General features: G+C 37.6%; 9 non-coding genes across 9 annotated transcripts; 8 read left to right on the top strand and 1 right to left on the bottom strand.

Annotated features, from left to right (window-relative positions):
- The first annotated feature begins 1,550 nt into the window (after nt 1–1,550).
- On the top strand, nt 1,551–1,622 carry Trnat-ugu (transfer RNA threonine (anticodon UGU)). The gene has a single exon. It is a non-coding gene; the product is annotated as a tRNA-Thr (tRNA).
- Nucleotides 1,623–1,888: 266 nt separating this feature from the next.
- On the top strand, nt 1,889–1,960 carry Trnat-ugu (transfer RNA threonine (anticodon UGU)). The gene has a single exon. It is a non-coding gene; the product is annotated as a tRNA-Thr (tRNA).
- A 1,545-nt stretch (nt 1,961–3,505) lies between these two features.
- Nucleotides 3,506–3,577, top strand: Trnat-ugu (transfer RNA threonine (anticodon UGU)). The gene has a single exon. It is a non-coding gene; the product is annotated as a tRNA-Thr (tRNA).
- A 154-nt stretch (nt 3,578–3,731) lies between these two features.
- On the bottom strand, nt 3,732–3,803 carry Trnat-ugu (transfer RNA threonine (anticodon UGU)). Its single transcript has one exon. It is a non-coding gene; the product is annotated as a tRNA-Thr (tRNA).
- A 573-nt stretch (nt 3,804–4,376) lies between these two features.
- On the top strand, nt 4,377–4,448 carry Trnat-cgu (transfer RNA threonine (anticodon CGU)). The gene has a single exon. It is a non-coding gene; the product is annotated as a tRNA-Thr (tRNA).
- A 3,983-nt stretch (nt 4,449–8,431) lies between these two features.
- Nucleotides 8,432–8,503, top strand: Trnat-ugu (transfer RNA threonine (anticodon UGU)). The gene has a single exon. It is a non-coding gene; the product is annotated as a tRNA-Thr (tRNA).
- A 601-nt stretch (nt 8,504–9,104) lies between these two features.
- Trnat-ugu (transfer RNA threonine (anticodon UGU)) lies at nt 9,105–9,176 on the top strand. Its single transcript has one exon. It is a non-coding gene; the product is annotated as a tRNA-Thr (tRNA).
- A 1,611-nt stretch (nt 9,177–10,787) lies between these two features.
- Trnat-cgu (transfer RNA threonine (anticodon CGU)) lies at nt 10,788–10,859 on the top strand. The gene has a single exon. It is a non-coding gene; the product is annotated as a tRNA-Thr (tRNA).
- A 156-nt stretch (nt 10,860–11,015) lies between these two features.
- On the top strand, nt 11,016–11,087 carry Trnat-ugu (transfer RNA threonine (anticodon UGU)). Its single transcript has one exon. It is a non-coding gene; the product is annotated as a tRNA-Thr (tRNA).
- The last annotated feature ends 2,342 nt before the right edge of the window (nt 11,088–13,429 follow it).

Genomic DNA, 13,429 nt, shown 5'->3' with positions numbered 1-13,429 from the left:
CCTACACCAATCATACTCGAAAATGAATAATGAACAACTGCAAACACAATGGGTCCCTTATTAATTTTTGTTTCTAAATATAGTTCTCCCTCTCTCTCACAGCATAGCAAAGAAGTACAGAGACAAACAGTGTTGCCAAGCTTAAGCTTAATAGTTAACTGAGGACTGAAAATAAAAAATTGTTGCCGTTTTTGGTAGGTTCCTACAAAAATTTTTAGGTTTTTATTCTCTTGACAGGTTGGCTGACCTTTGAAGCGAGAAATATACTGTTGCCATATGACAACGCTTGGACTGTGTTTTTTTTTATTGACCGATTTGGAGTGTATTCGACGTGGACAATGGGAGTCATAGCAGAAGTCATTTAATGAGAGGTGTTAATATGAGTGCTATATCAGCTTATTGACCATTTGGAGTATATATAGCAGAAGTCATCACCAAAGGATATCCGGTCCTTTGGTGGAAAGTATACAAATACTGTACTCTAACAGTCCTGGTGTTGCCATATGGCAACGCCCACTTTTATCGACATAAAAAGGTAACAAGTTCTGTAACTTATTAATAAAAATGTTCACAACACTTTTAAAACAACTTCAAATCGTTCCTGAAAGCACAGAATTTCACATTATTTGCCTTCTCAAATCCCAGACGGATTTAAAAAGGTGGTCTCAGGTGATTTAACCAGCATGATTTTCTTAAAGCTCAATTTTGCAACCATTTTATATGATAAACAATAACGCGACTTAAACAAATGGCCACTTATTAGAAAGAGGCACTCCCCAGCTTTCAGAAACGTGCATAGTTTTACATTAGCGACAAATCGTTGCCATATGACAACACCTGGGCGATACAGGTTAAATTTCATCAAAATCGTACAAGTGAATCGAGGATCAGACGTTAATGGCTTTTGCCTATAACCTAATACTGACAGCGATAATGCCTATTAATTTGTTGCGAATTCCGAAGGACTCATTTCTTTGTCAAAATGCAAACAAAAGTCAAACAACAATACACAACAAAAATAACAGTATTGAAACAGAGTTGATTCGACCCATCTCTTAAGAAAAAAATTACATTTCCAATTTAAATTATGCGAAATTTATCCGGTGCATCGAGTTGTCGCTCGAATTTTGCCCATAGAACTCAGTACGACTTGTACGGAATGTGTTCGCATTATCTTCATCACCATTTTTTTATAGTGCATTTTAACAGTTGTTCGTGTGAAAAGACTCTGTAATTAGTTGACATCACTTCAAATTTATTATGTTAGAGAAGAACTCTCTTAACACCATATTAATTTAAGAGAATTATCCCAAACTTCCCTCTTTCTGTTTACTAAACCCACTCTTAAATTGCATATGAAAGATTTCGCTTTGTTGTTTTTGGTTGTTCATTCTTTCATTGAATGAACCAACCTCAAACAGGCGCGCACACACACACACACAATTAACATGCTGTTCAAAGATAACAGTGCTATGTCATAAACCGTATATTTCCCATAGAACATTTAGCATGGCTGTTGAGGTAAACATTTAGCGCAGTGAGATACATGGGCCTCTTTAGCTCAGTGGCAGAGCACTGGTCTTGTAAACCAGGGGTCGTGAGTTCAATCCTCACAGGAGGCAAATCACCATAAAATATGTTTCTTTTTTATAAATTTTAATTAATTTTTTAAACAAATAATAAAAAAAAAAGTTTTTTTTTTTTTAATTTTGCAGCTTCTTTGGGAATTGTGAAATAGTTTTATATAAATCACTTTGAATCATTAAATGGTCATATATATATATTAAGAATATATAATTTTTTATAGTATATTTAATTTTTTATGTATTAAATATTTTTCTATATTATAAATAATTATTTGGCTTTTCAGTTAATTTCGGGATTCAAGGCCTCTTTAGCTCAGTGGCAGAGCACTGGTCTTGTAAACCAGGGGTCGTGAGTTCAATCCTCACAGGAGGCAAACATGAAAATATTTATTTTAGTTAAATTAAATCAGGTTAAATTAAAAAATAAGAAATAAAAATAAAGTAATTCAATATACGAATAAAGGGATTTAGTTTTAAAGACCTTTAGTTAAGTTCTATATTGTCCCGGTTGATCATGTTCCTAGAAGCTTTAATTTTTGCTAGTTTGACAGAAGTTTGGTATGTAGAATAAAATTATGCCCTACAACTAAATTTATTTTGTATAAATTTTAAGCAGAGTCCATGGTGGTGGGTTCCCAAGATTCGGCCCAGCCGAACTTTGCACGCTTCTACTTGTTGATCGTCATTACATTTTAAGTCGATCTAGCCATGCTCGACCATTTGTCGAAAGCACGCTATCTTTTGAAGGAGTAAAACTAGGCGCATGAAATTTTGCACAAATATTATAAATGGACCAAATCGGCCCATGTTTTGATATAGCTGCCATATAAACCGATCTTGAGTCTTGATATGTTAAGCTTCTAGAGGGCGCAATTCTTATCCGATTTGGCTTTGTGGAGCGATTACTATGGAACCCATAATATCGGTTGCTAAGAATAAGTCATAACCAAACACTACATGAAAAATTTCAGCCAAATCGGAAAAAAATTGCGCACTCTAGAGTCTCAAGAAGTCAAATGAGAAGATCGAAATGGTGAAAAGAGTAACTCCAACGTTCCGACAGAAAAGCCGCCAGGTCCTTTGTGGAGCGATTTCTACGGAACCCATAATATCGGTGGCTAAGAAGAAATCATAACCAAACACAACATGCAAAATTTCAGCCAAATCGGATAAAAATGGCGCCCTCTAGAGTCTTAACAAGATCGATTTGTATGGAAGCAATACCAGGTTATGAACCGATGTGGATCATACTTAGCATGTTTATCGAAAGTCGTAACAGAACACGTCGTCCAAAATTTCAGCCAAATTGGATAATAATTCGCCCTCTAGAGACTCATATGGCATCTGTATCAAAATATGGACCTATTTAGCCCATTTACAATGTCAATCGACCTGCACAATCTAAAAAGTCATAACAGAACACGTCGTCCAAAATTTCTGCCAAATTGGATAATAATTCGCCCTCTAGAGACTCATTTGGCATCTGTATCAAAACATGGACCTATTTAGCCCATTTACAATCTCAATCGACCTGCACAATCTCAACCGGCCTGCAGTGATAATTTAAAGCAACTAGCCTTACTCCTGCGAAAGTTAGCGGACGGACTGACAGAGTAAATAGACTTACAATGATAAGGTCAAGAATTTATACTTTTTTTTTGTCTCAGATCATTTTTTCGACGAGTTACAAACCGAATGGCGATGTTAGTATACTCCCATCCTATGGTGGAGTGTACAATAAATCAAATACTGAAAAATCCTGGCACAATACATAAAGGGGGGGTGGTCAAGATTCGAACTGGCCGAATTTAGACCAGTTTAACTTGCTCCTGATTACTTGTTATGTTGAAATTTCGTCATTAAATAAAGTTATTTTCGAAAGCAATTCGGATCCTTATTTAAGCCGGGTCGCATCCCAGGCCTCTTTAGCTCAGTGGCAGAGCACTGGTCTTGTAAACCAGGGGTCGTGAGTTCAATCCTCACAGGAGGCAAAACGTTTAAAATCTTTTTGGAGTAAACAAAAATAAGTCGATTAAAATTTGCTATTCCTTATATAGTCTATGAGTGGAAGACATATTTTTAATTAAAAATTTTGTTTAAAAAAACCCAAAAACTAATAAAAAAAAAAGAAGTGTTTTAATTGCCTGCCTCCTGTGAGGATTGAACTCACGACCCCTGGTTTACAAGACCAGTGCTCTGCCACTGAGCTAAAGAGGCGTTCTGCTCACCTGCGACAAAATGCAGTTATGTTGACTTCAACACCATGGGGAGTTTAAATGAAGACCATAAAAAAAATAATAATTAGTTAATTGCTCATTTCTTTCTTATATCTCAAACGACTTTACAAACAACATGAAAAATATGTTTGTAGACAAAGACAATGTATAATTTAAGTTATTTACCCTCTTGTGTATGCGCTTATGTGTTAGTGCGAGTGTGTGTAGGTATACAATGAGGTGTGGTGTGTTTTTATGGCCCAAGTGTATCGAGGGAGTTTTTTTTTTGTTCATTATGAAACTTCTTTGCAAGCCCATGTTAACAACTGCTCTGCTGTTAGCTAACAGAGGCTTTGGCATTGTAAGTGTTATACTCTCCATTATAAGACTGTATCTATATAACAGGCTGTAGGAGGAGTTATGACAAATTTATTGCTTTGGTGGTTTCTCTTATGAAGACAAACATCAGATTTATTTAATTTATTAATAATTAAAAATGAATGAAATATGAGAAAAAAAAGTATTAAAATAACTCTCCACATTGTTATTGTATATTAAGCCGGGTTGCAACACAGCCTCTTTAGCTCAGTGGTAGAGCACTGGTCTCGTAAACCAGGGGTCGTGAGTTCAAACCTCACAGGAGGCAAAACAGTTTTTTTCATTAAAAAAATATTTAAAAACTAATAATAAACCATAAAAGTGAAGCTAAATAAAAATAACAGTTTAATAGGAAATGAATCATTGTATGGAGGGGGGTTTTGATCTGTTGTAGTGTTTGGTTTTGGTGACGAGGAAGTCATTTCCGCATAAGGGCTTTTCATTCATATATATGAGAAATGAACAGTGGTGGTGAGGAGTGAGGGGAGAAAATAAAGATGTCATTGATAGCAATCAAATTTACAAACTAAATCTTCATTTCTTCCATTAATGTATGTTGTCAAAGATGGGGAAAAAGAAAAAAACTATGATGTCTCCCCCTTCATAGTCAAAACTTAAAAAGCAGCAACTCGTGCAAAATGTCACCAGGGAGATGTAAGTGAAACAAAATGAACAAAAATAATTTAAAGCGCGTTAAGTTCGGTCTTGCTGAATCTTATTACCCTCCGCCATGGTTCGCAATTGACAAGCCCCTTGAAGACTTTTTGATATGGACTACTTGTCAACATAGAAAAATGTTGTCCTCAAAATTTAAGATTTTTTCTTATTTGCCGGATAGATGGAAGGCATTTATCCAGTGTGTTAGATGTAAGATTGATCCGAGATGGATCACCTGTTCTGGGTGCCGGGCCACAGAGAAACCCCAGGGAATTCTAAAGCAGACGAGCTTGCAAGACTAGGAACTACCCTACACATTCCAGGGCTACTGGAATCTGTGGGTATGCCTCTAGCGACATTTAATCTAAGTTTTCAGGACCAGGCCAGAAAGACAACGAATGATGGATGGTCACAGAGGGGGCTTGAGCATTCCAAAACTATGTGGCCAATCTAGACTTAAAGATGTCTACTGCTTTGCTGTCATAGGCTAGAACAGACGTCTCAGTCATTGTGTCCTTCATGACAGGTCAGAAATCATGCCGACAGACTGAAGGTTGCCAGCAACGACTTTTGCAGAAGCTGTGAGGACATCGAAGAAGAAGAAGAGACTATAGAACACTTTCTGTGTGTATGTCCCGCAGTTGCCAGTTAAACCTAACCTAATCTTAGATCGATCCGTAGAGCGAATATAGATTCGGATCATTACCTTGACCCAACTGGTTGATGAAAGAACACCTGGTTCCGATGATATAATGGCGCAGTGGGAAACCATTGGAAAATGGAAACACCACGAAATCCGTATTTGGGTACCGGAAGCCTCCCCCAAGAAACCCATGGTACGACCAGGAGTGTCAAAAAGCTACTGAAGCCAAGAATGTGGCATATAGAGCAACGCGCCAGATGAAGGAGAGATATGGAGAGAAAAGGAGAGAGGAGAAACCTATATTCCGCAGAAATAAAAGGGAAATGGAAAGACGTGAGTGTAAGCGAATTGAGAAGTACAGGAGTCAGAATGAAGTCCGGAAATTTTACCAAAGAATCAAACCGATGGCTTTGGTGCAGGCACATGCTCCTGCAGAGATAAAGAAGGAAATCTGGTAACTTACACAGATAGCATGCTGAGGATATGGAAAGAACATTTTACCGAACTGCTAGTGTCCGACGATGGTGGCGAAGAGGATATAGCAGAACCAATCCGTGATGGTATAGAATGTGTACCTCCTAGTCAGAATGAAGAACAACAAGGCAATAGGAGCCGACGGGTTAGGTTAGGTTTATGTGGCAGTTTGCAATCAGACTCACTTAGACGTTTTCGTCCATTGTGATACCACAGGAACAGAAGAAGGAAGATGATTTCTAGTTCCTACCGTTGAACTATCCAGATCGCTTTAAAAAGCCCGCTAAATAAGGTTCTCCAAGAAATGAGAACCTAAAGTGGAACTCCTTCTAACTGCTAGTGCGGGACACACACACACAGAAGGTGTTCTATAGTCTCTTCTTTTTCAGCCTTTGGAAGAATCGAAAGAGAATCAGTGAAAGCGGATATAGGCAGTAAATGGAGATAAGACAAAATGTAAGGTATCAACTTTGACATCCAAAAATTTAAAATTTCATCGAAAATTCATTAAAAATGGAAATTTCACCAGGAAACTTTAAATTGACTGTATTCTTAACTAACCGTCCTAGAGGGAAATGGGTTTTTATTCGTGACACCATCCAAAAATTCAAAATTTCATCGAAAAATCCATTAAAATGGAAATTTCACCAGGAAAACTTTTATTAGGCTGTATCTCCTAAACTAAGCGTCCGGAATCTGAAATCTAAATTTCAACACGAAAACTTTAAATTGGCTGTATATCCTAAACTAAGCGCCGTAGAGGGACATATGCATTAATTAGTGATCCAAAAATTCAAAATTTCTCGAAAAATCCATTAAAAATGGAAATTTTGCCAGGAAAACTTTAATTTGGCTGTATCTCCTTAACTAAGTGCCCTAGAAGGAAATGGGCGTGACATGATCCAAAAATTCAAAATTTCATCGAAAATCCATAAAAAATCTAAATTTCACCACAAAGACTTTAAATTGGCAGTATCTCCTAAACTAAGCCCCCTAAAGGGAAATGGGGTTAAATTAGTGACATCATCAAAAAATTCAAAATTTCTTCGAAAAATCCATTAAAAATGGAAACTTTACCAGGAAAACTTTTTTTAACTAAGCGCAGGGGAATGGGCTTTAATGCGTGACACCATCCAAAAATTCAAAATTGCATCGAAAAATCCATTAAAATGGAAATTTCACCAGGAAAACTTTTAGTCTGTATCTCCTTAACTAAGCGTCCTAGAAGAAAATGGGCTTTAATTCGTGACATCATCAAAAAATTCAAAATTTCATCGAAAAATCCATTAAAAATGGAAAATTTACCAGGAAAACTTTAATTAGGCTGTATCTTCTTAATTTAATGCGTGACACCATCCAAAAATTCATATTCCATCGAAAAATCCATTAAAAATCTAAATTTCACCAGGAAAACTTTAAATTGGCTGTATATCCTAAACTAAGCGTCCTAGAGGGAAATGGGCATTATGTCGTGACACCATACAAAAAATCAAAATTTCATCGAAAAACCACAAAAAATGGGAATTTCACCAGGTAAACTTTAATTAGGCTCTATCTCTTAAACTAAATGTCCTAGAAAAAAACCAAAATTTCATCGAAAATCCAACAACATTCCGGGCAGACAAAGAAGATGGAGCAAGTTGCGTATTACAACTTTGAGATAGTCAATAATTTTATCTAATTCGGCATCGCCTTAACCGAAATACAAATTTTTAAATAAAGTGAAGAATACCATTGGCAAAAAGATTCTACTTTAGACTAAGCAAGCAGTTAAGAAGCAAGGCCACGTCTACACAGACGAAGATTATACTATACAAGACACTGATACTATCCGCACTGTGATATGGTTCCGAACCCTGGGTACTTGTAAAATCAGACGAGATAGTACTTGGAGTGTTTGAGAGAAAGATTCTTTGTAAAATGTATCAACCAGTTTGCATAGATGGAGAATATCAGCGTCGTATGAACCACGAACTGTATGAGCAGAAGCTGCAGAATGCAGAATGAAAGAAGAAGCTGCAGCAAAGAAGTCTTTTGCATCACGATGGTACACGCAAACTGGGATGGCAAAGAGCCCGATGGAAAGATCAAGTGATGAAAGATATCTCGAGACTATGTGTCAGAGATTGGAGAAGAAGCACAAAAGTTCGAGGCACTTGGAAATCTATTCTAAGTCCGGCTAATGGGAGAAATTTTCTGTCATATCCAATAAACTAAGTAAGATAAAGACTTCAATTAAGAGTGATAAATGGACCAAATGATGCCACAACTTTTGTACAATAAATGAAATATGTTGTAGATAAAAGTACAACAATTTTCCAAGATATTTTAGATGTATTTACGAATATATGATAAGAATTTGTTGTCTTATCATTTACAAAATTTTAGATAAAATTGTAAGGGACATATGATTTCCTGGCTTGAGTTTCACACTTGAATATACTGCAAATTTTGGAGTTTTGGGAAATGTACAACATGCCTCTTTAGCTCAGTGGCAGAGCACTGGTCTTGTAAACCAGGGGTCGTGAGTTCAATCCTCACAGGAGGCAGATAACAGAATTTGAATGTTTCTAAGTTTTTTAAAGTCTCAAATAAACTACTGCTGTCGCCGTGAACAGAAGAAACATCTGATTCGATTAAGCCCTGTCCGTCTGGCCGTGTATCCCTATGTCAACTTGTTTGTGTTTTTGGCGCGAAATTTTTTACATATCCGCATTTTTTGGCTCAAGGACGAACGCCATGGATTTTGTTGAAAATCAGTTCCGATTGGAATATAGCTTTAATAGATTTATATTTTCCGATTTACATTTACAAGGATGTAGTAACCATAATTTGGATCCTACCTGAACGAATTTTGGTTCGCATCGTTTTCTTACTTATCTGAAAGCCTCTACTAAATTTCATCAAAATGTTAAAGATTAATACCTTTAACTCTTTTTTCTCCAATATGCCTTCATTTCATTATTAAAATTTTAATTATTAAATGCTAATAACAAGTCCTTTGTCCTTTATTTATATTCTATTTCTAAATATGTTTTTTTTTTAGTTAAAATTCCTTAAACTATTTTAAAATAATTTTTTTCTTGTACTAACTCCCTCTTTGCAATTCATCTCTAATTTAGCTGTAATTCCGAGTAAAGCCTCCATAACGCCTCTTTAGCTCAGTGGCAGAGCACTGGTCTTGTAAACCAGGGGTCGTGAGTTCAATCCTCACAGGAGGCAAATTAGACAAATATACTTATTTTAAGTAAAAGAATACTTAACATTAGAAAATAAAAACTACAATGAAAGAATGTGGTTGTAAGAGGGTTGTGGTCTCTCCTATTCCATTAGGAACAAACTAAAGCTTAAATGAAAACCATTTTCTAGGAAGTAAAATAGCAATATAAGGTTGCCAGAAGATTTTAGCATTTGTGTCAATACCAAGGACATGTGTCTTCTCTTTACGAGTACATACTGAAATATCTCATAAATGATCTGTTTAATTTTTAGTAAATTATTATACCCTCCACCATAGGATGGGGATATACTAATTTCGTCATTCTGTTTGTAAAACCTCGAAATATGCGTCTAAAACCCCATAAAGTATATATATTATCGATCGTCATGTCATTTTAAGTCGATCTAGCCATGTCCGTCCCACTGTCTTTTGAAAGCACGCTTACTTTCGAAGAAGTAAAGCTAGCCGCTTGAAATTTTGCACAAATATTTTTTATTAGCGTAGGTCGTTTGGGATTGTAAATGGGCCAAATCGGTCCATGTTTTGATATAGCTGCCATATAAACCGATCTTGGGTCTTGACTTCTTGAGCCTCTAGAGGGCGCAATTCAAGTCCCTTTTGTTTGAAATTTTGCACGTGGTGTTTTGGTATAACTTCCAACAACTGTAATAAGTATGGTTGAAATCTGTCTATGTTTTGATATAGCTGCCATATAAAGCAATCTGGGGTCTGGACTTCTTAAGCCTCTAGAGGGCGCAATTCAAGTCCGATTTGACTGAAATTTTGCACGTAGTGATTTAGTATCACAACAACTGTGTTAGGTATGATTCAAATCGGTTCATAATCTGGTATAGCCGATCTTGGATCTTGATTTCTTGAGCCAATAGAGCACGCAATTCTCATCCGATTTGGCTGAAATTTTGCATGAGGTCTTTTGTTGTGACTTCAAATAACTGTGCTAAGTGTGGCCCAAATCGGTACATAACCTGATATAGCTATCATATAAACCGATCTGGGATCTTGACTTCTTGGGCCTCTAGGGGGCGCAATTCTCATCCGATTTGGAAGAAATTTTGTACAACGGCTTCTCTCACGACCTTCAACTTACGTGTCTTATATGGTCTGGAGCGATCAATAGCTTGATACAGCTCCCATATAAACCGATCTTCCGATTGTGCTCCTTGAGCCCCTTTAAGGCGCAATTCTTATCCGAATGAACTGATTCCACAATGACTTCTACAATGTTCAGCATTCATTTATGGTCCGAATCGGACTATAACGTAATATAGCTCCAATAGCATAAAAGTTCTTATTTAATATTCTTTGTTTGCCTAAAAAGAGATACCGCGCAAAGAACTCGACAATTGCGATCCATGGTGGAGGGTGTATAAGATTCGGCCCGGCCGAACTTAGTACGCTGTTACTGTTCTTTTTGATTTTTGTTTTGTCGGCTAGGGCGAAGGTCATTCCACAATTTTTCGTTTGTTGCTCTTTCGAAACGAGCTCAATGATCGCCGATTTTTTTCCAATGGATAAGGAAAGCAAATAAAACTTAATTTAAAGTTTTAAGCAAAATATTTTCACTTCAGGAGCATAAGAAAGCTTCCCATAAAGCCTCTTTAGCTTAGTGGTAGAGCGCTGGTCTCGTAAACCAGAGGTCGTGAGTTCAATCCCCACAGGAGGCAGTTTGCAAATATTTTAAAATAAAATGCCACAAAGTGCTTTCTAATTGAAGTCAAGTTTAAAACAGGGCAGAGTAACAGAATTTTTTCTATAAAAAAAACATCTTTGGTCGCTTGTTCAACAATACTGTTCTAAACTTAATATCACTATTGCACAAGGCCTCTTTAGCTCAGTGGCAGAGCACTGGTCTTGTAAACCAGGGGTCGTGAGTTCAATCCTCACAGGAGGCATGTTAAAGTTTACTTTTAAAAAATTGCCAAAAAATAATCGCCCCCAGGTCCTAAAAAGCTGAGTCATATACCTTATCAAATTATTCCCTACGTTCTCAAATAACTCTGCTTGAAATCACCAGACCATATCCTGCTGCCTTATTATTCATCAGTGTAATTACAGATAATTTGACTTCATTCCGGCACCACCCAGCCACCAGATTGCCTCACTACATCCCCTCTTTGGCTACGTCCCTGAGTGTATTGCATTTATGATGAATTGTACCCTACACTACTCATGGGGCTGTGATGCAGTGTATGGTTCGTCTCAGAAATATCCGTGCCTCCCTTTTGCTCCATTTATCTGTCTGTCCTTTTTTGTAAATCAAGGTGCAGTTCACACTTGAGGTCATTTTATGGTGTCTTTGACCAATATTTTGAGGTATAACAAACCGAAAGACGTCCCCCCTCCTATGGTGAAGGTATAATAAAACAAGAAAGCACGTGCTAAATTCGGCCGGAAAGGATCTTGGGTACCCCCATAAAGGTTTATGCGAAAAATTAACTCATTTAGATTAGTTAGAAGAAATCACATCGCACAATGATTGACTCAGTTAGGGCCTTAAAAAATCGACTGAGGAGATCAATTTGTAGCGGGTGATATTCACGTGATTGTAAGAGGGCATGTCTCCATGTACCAAATTTCAAGAAAACCGAAAAAAATTGATCGGTATAGAGATTAAAGAACTCAAATCCTGTTGTCGGTTTACATAGCAGCTATATGCAGGATCTCAAGAAGCCAAATCGGGGGATAGATTTATATGGTGTTTCAGGGTCTAAACCATATATGGGCAGCATATACATACGCACATAAATTCCACATGGATAGTGAAAACAACTGACTCTAATTCTTGAAATTTACACAGATTGTGCAGGTTGGTCTGGAAAGAGCAATATGCTATACAATTTTTTGATATCGGGGGGCCTTCTCCTAACACCAACAGCACCGCCCAAAATCGAAGTGCATCGATCGGGACATTATGGGACTTAAATAAAAGGTATTCGGGAGTATAGTACGAATATGATATTAAAAATTGGGTCCATGTACCTAGGGGGCCGCCCAAGGTTCAAAACCGCCCCAAAAGTAGCGCCCAAAATCAAAAGTAGACCGATCGGGACATTATGGTACTCAAATGAAAGGTATTCGGGAGTAGCCTATGAATATCGAGAGTATGAATACGGTACTCAAGTACCTAGGGAGCCGTCCCAAGCCCAAAAACGACCCAAAAGTTGAGTCGTCCCAATTCCAGACCGCCCCAAAAGAACCGGGATAATATGGAACTCAAATCAAAGTTATTTGGCAGTTAAATACGAATATGATATGAAAAATTTAATACAGGTACCCAGTTGGCTCAAGGCGAAAACCGTCCTATAAGTACCTCCCAAAATGAAAGTGTACCGAACGAGACAATATGGTACTTAAATGAAAGATATTTGGGAGTAGAGTATGAATATGATATTAGAAATTGGGTTCAAGTACCTAGCGAGCCGTCCCAAGCCCAAAATCGTCCCCAAAAGTAGCGCCCAAAATCAAAAGTGGACCGATCCGGACAATATAGCACACAATTGATAAGTATTCGGGAGTAGAGTATGAATATGATACTACAAATTGGGTCCAAGTACCCAGCGAGCTACTCCCCAATACATCAAATAAAAGGTATTTGGGAGTTGAATTCGAATATGATATTAAAAATTAGGTCCAAGTACCAAGGGAGGCACCCCAGGTCCAAAACCGCCTCAAATGAAAGGTATTCGGGAGTATAGTATGAATATGATATTACAAATTGGGTACAAGTACCTAGCGTGCCGCCCCAAAAGAACAGCCGATCCAAGCCCTAGACAGCCCTAAAAGTAGAGCCAAGCCCAAGACCGCCCCAAAAGTACCGCCGAAAATCAAAAGTGAACCGATCGGGACAATATGGGACTCAAATGAAATGTATTTGGGAGTAAAATACGAAAATCATATTAAAAATTGGGTCCAAGTATCTGGGGGGGCCACCCCACGTCCAAGACCGCCCCAAAACTACCGCCGAAAATCAAAAGTGGTCCGATCGGGACAGTATGGAACTCAAATGAAAGATATTTGGGAGTTTAATACGAAAATCATATTAAAAATTGGGTCCAAGTACGTGGGGGGTCACCCCAGGACCGCCCCAAAAGTACCGCCGAAAATCGAAAGTGAACCGATCGGGACAATATGGGACTCAAATGAAAAGTATTTGGGAGTATAATACGAATATTATATTTAAAATTGGGTCCAAGTACCTGGGGGGGGCCACCCCAGGTCCAAAACCGCCCCAAAG

This window comes from Stomoxys calcitrans, chromosome 5 (genome assembly GCF_963082655.1).
Source record: "Stomoxys calcitrans chromosome 5, idStoCalc2.1, whole genome shotgun sequence".
NCBI classification, from domain to species: Eukaryota; Metazoa; Arthropoda; class Insecta; order Diptera; family Muscidae; genus Stomoxys; species Stomoxys calcitrans.
This window is presented reverse-complemented; position numbering and strand designations above follow the sequence as displayed.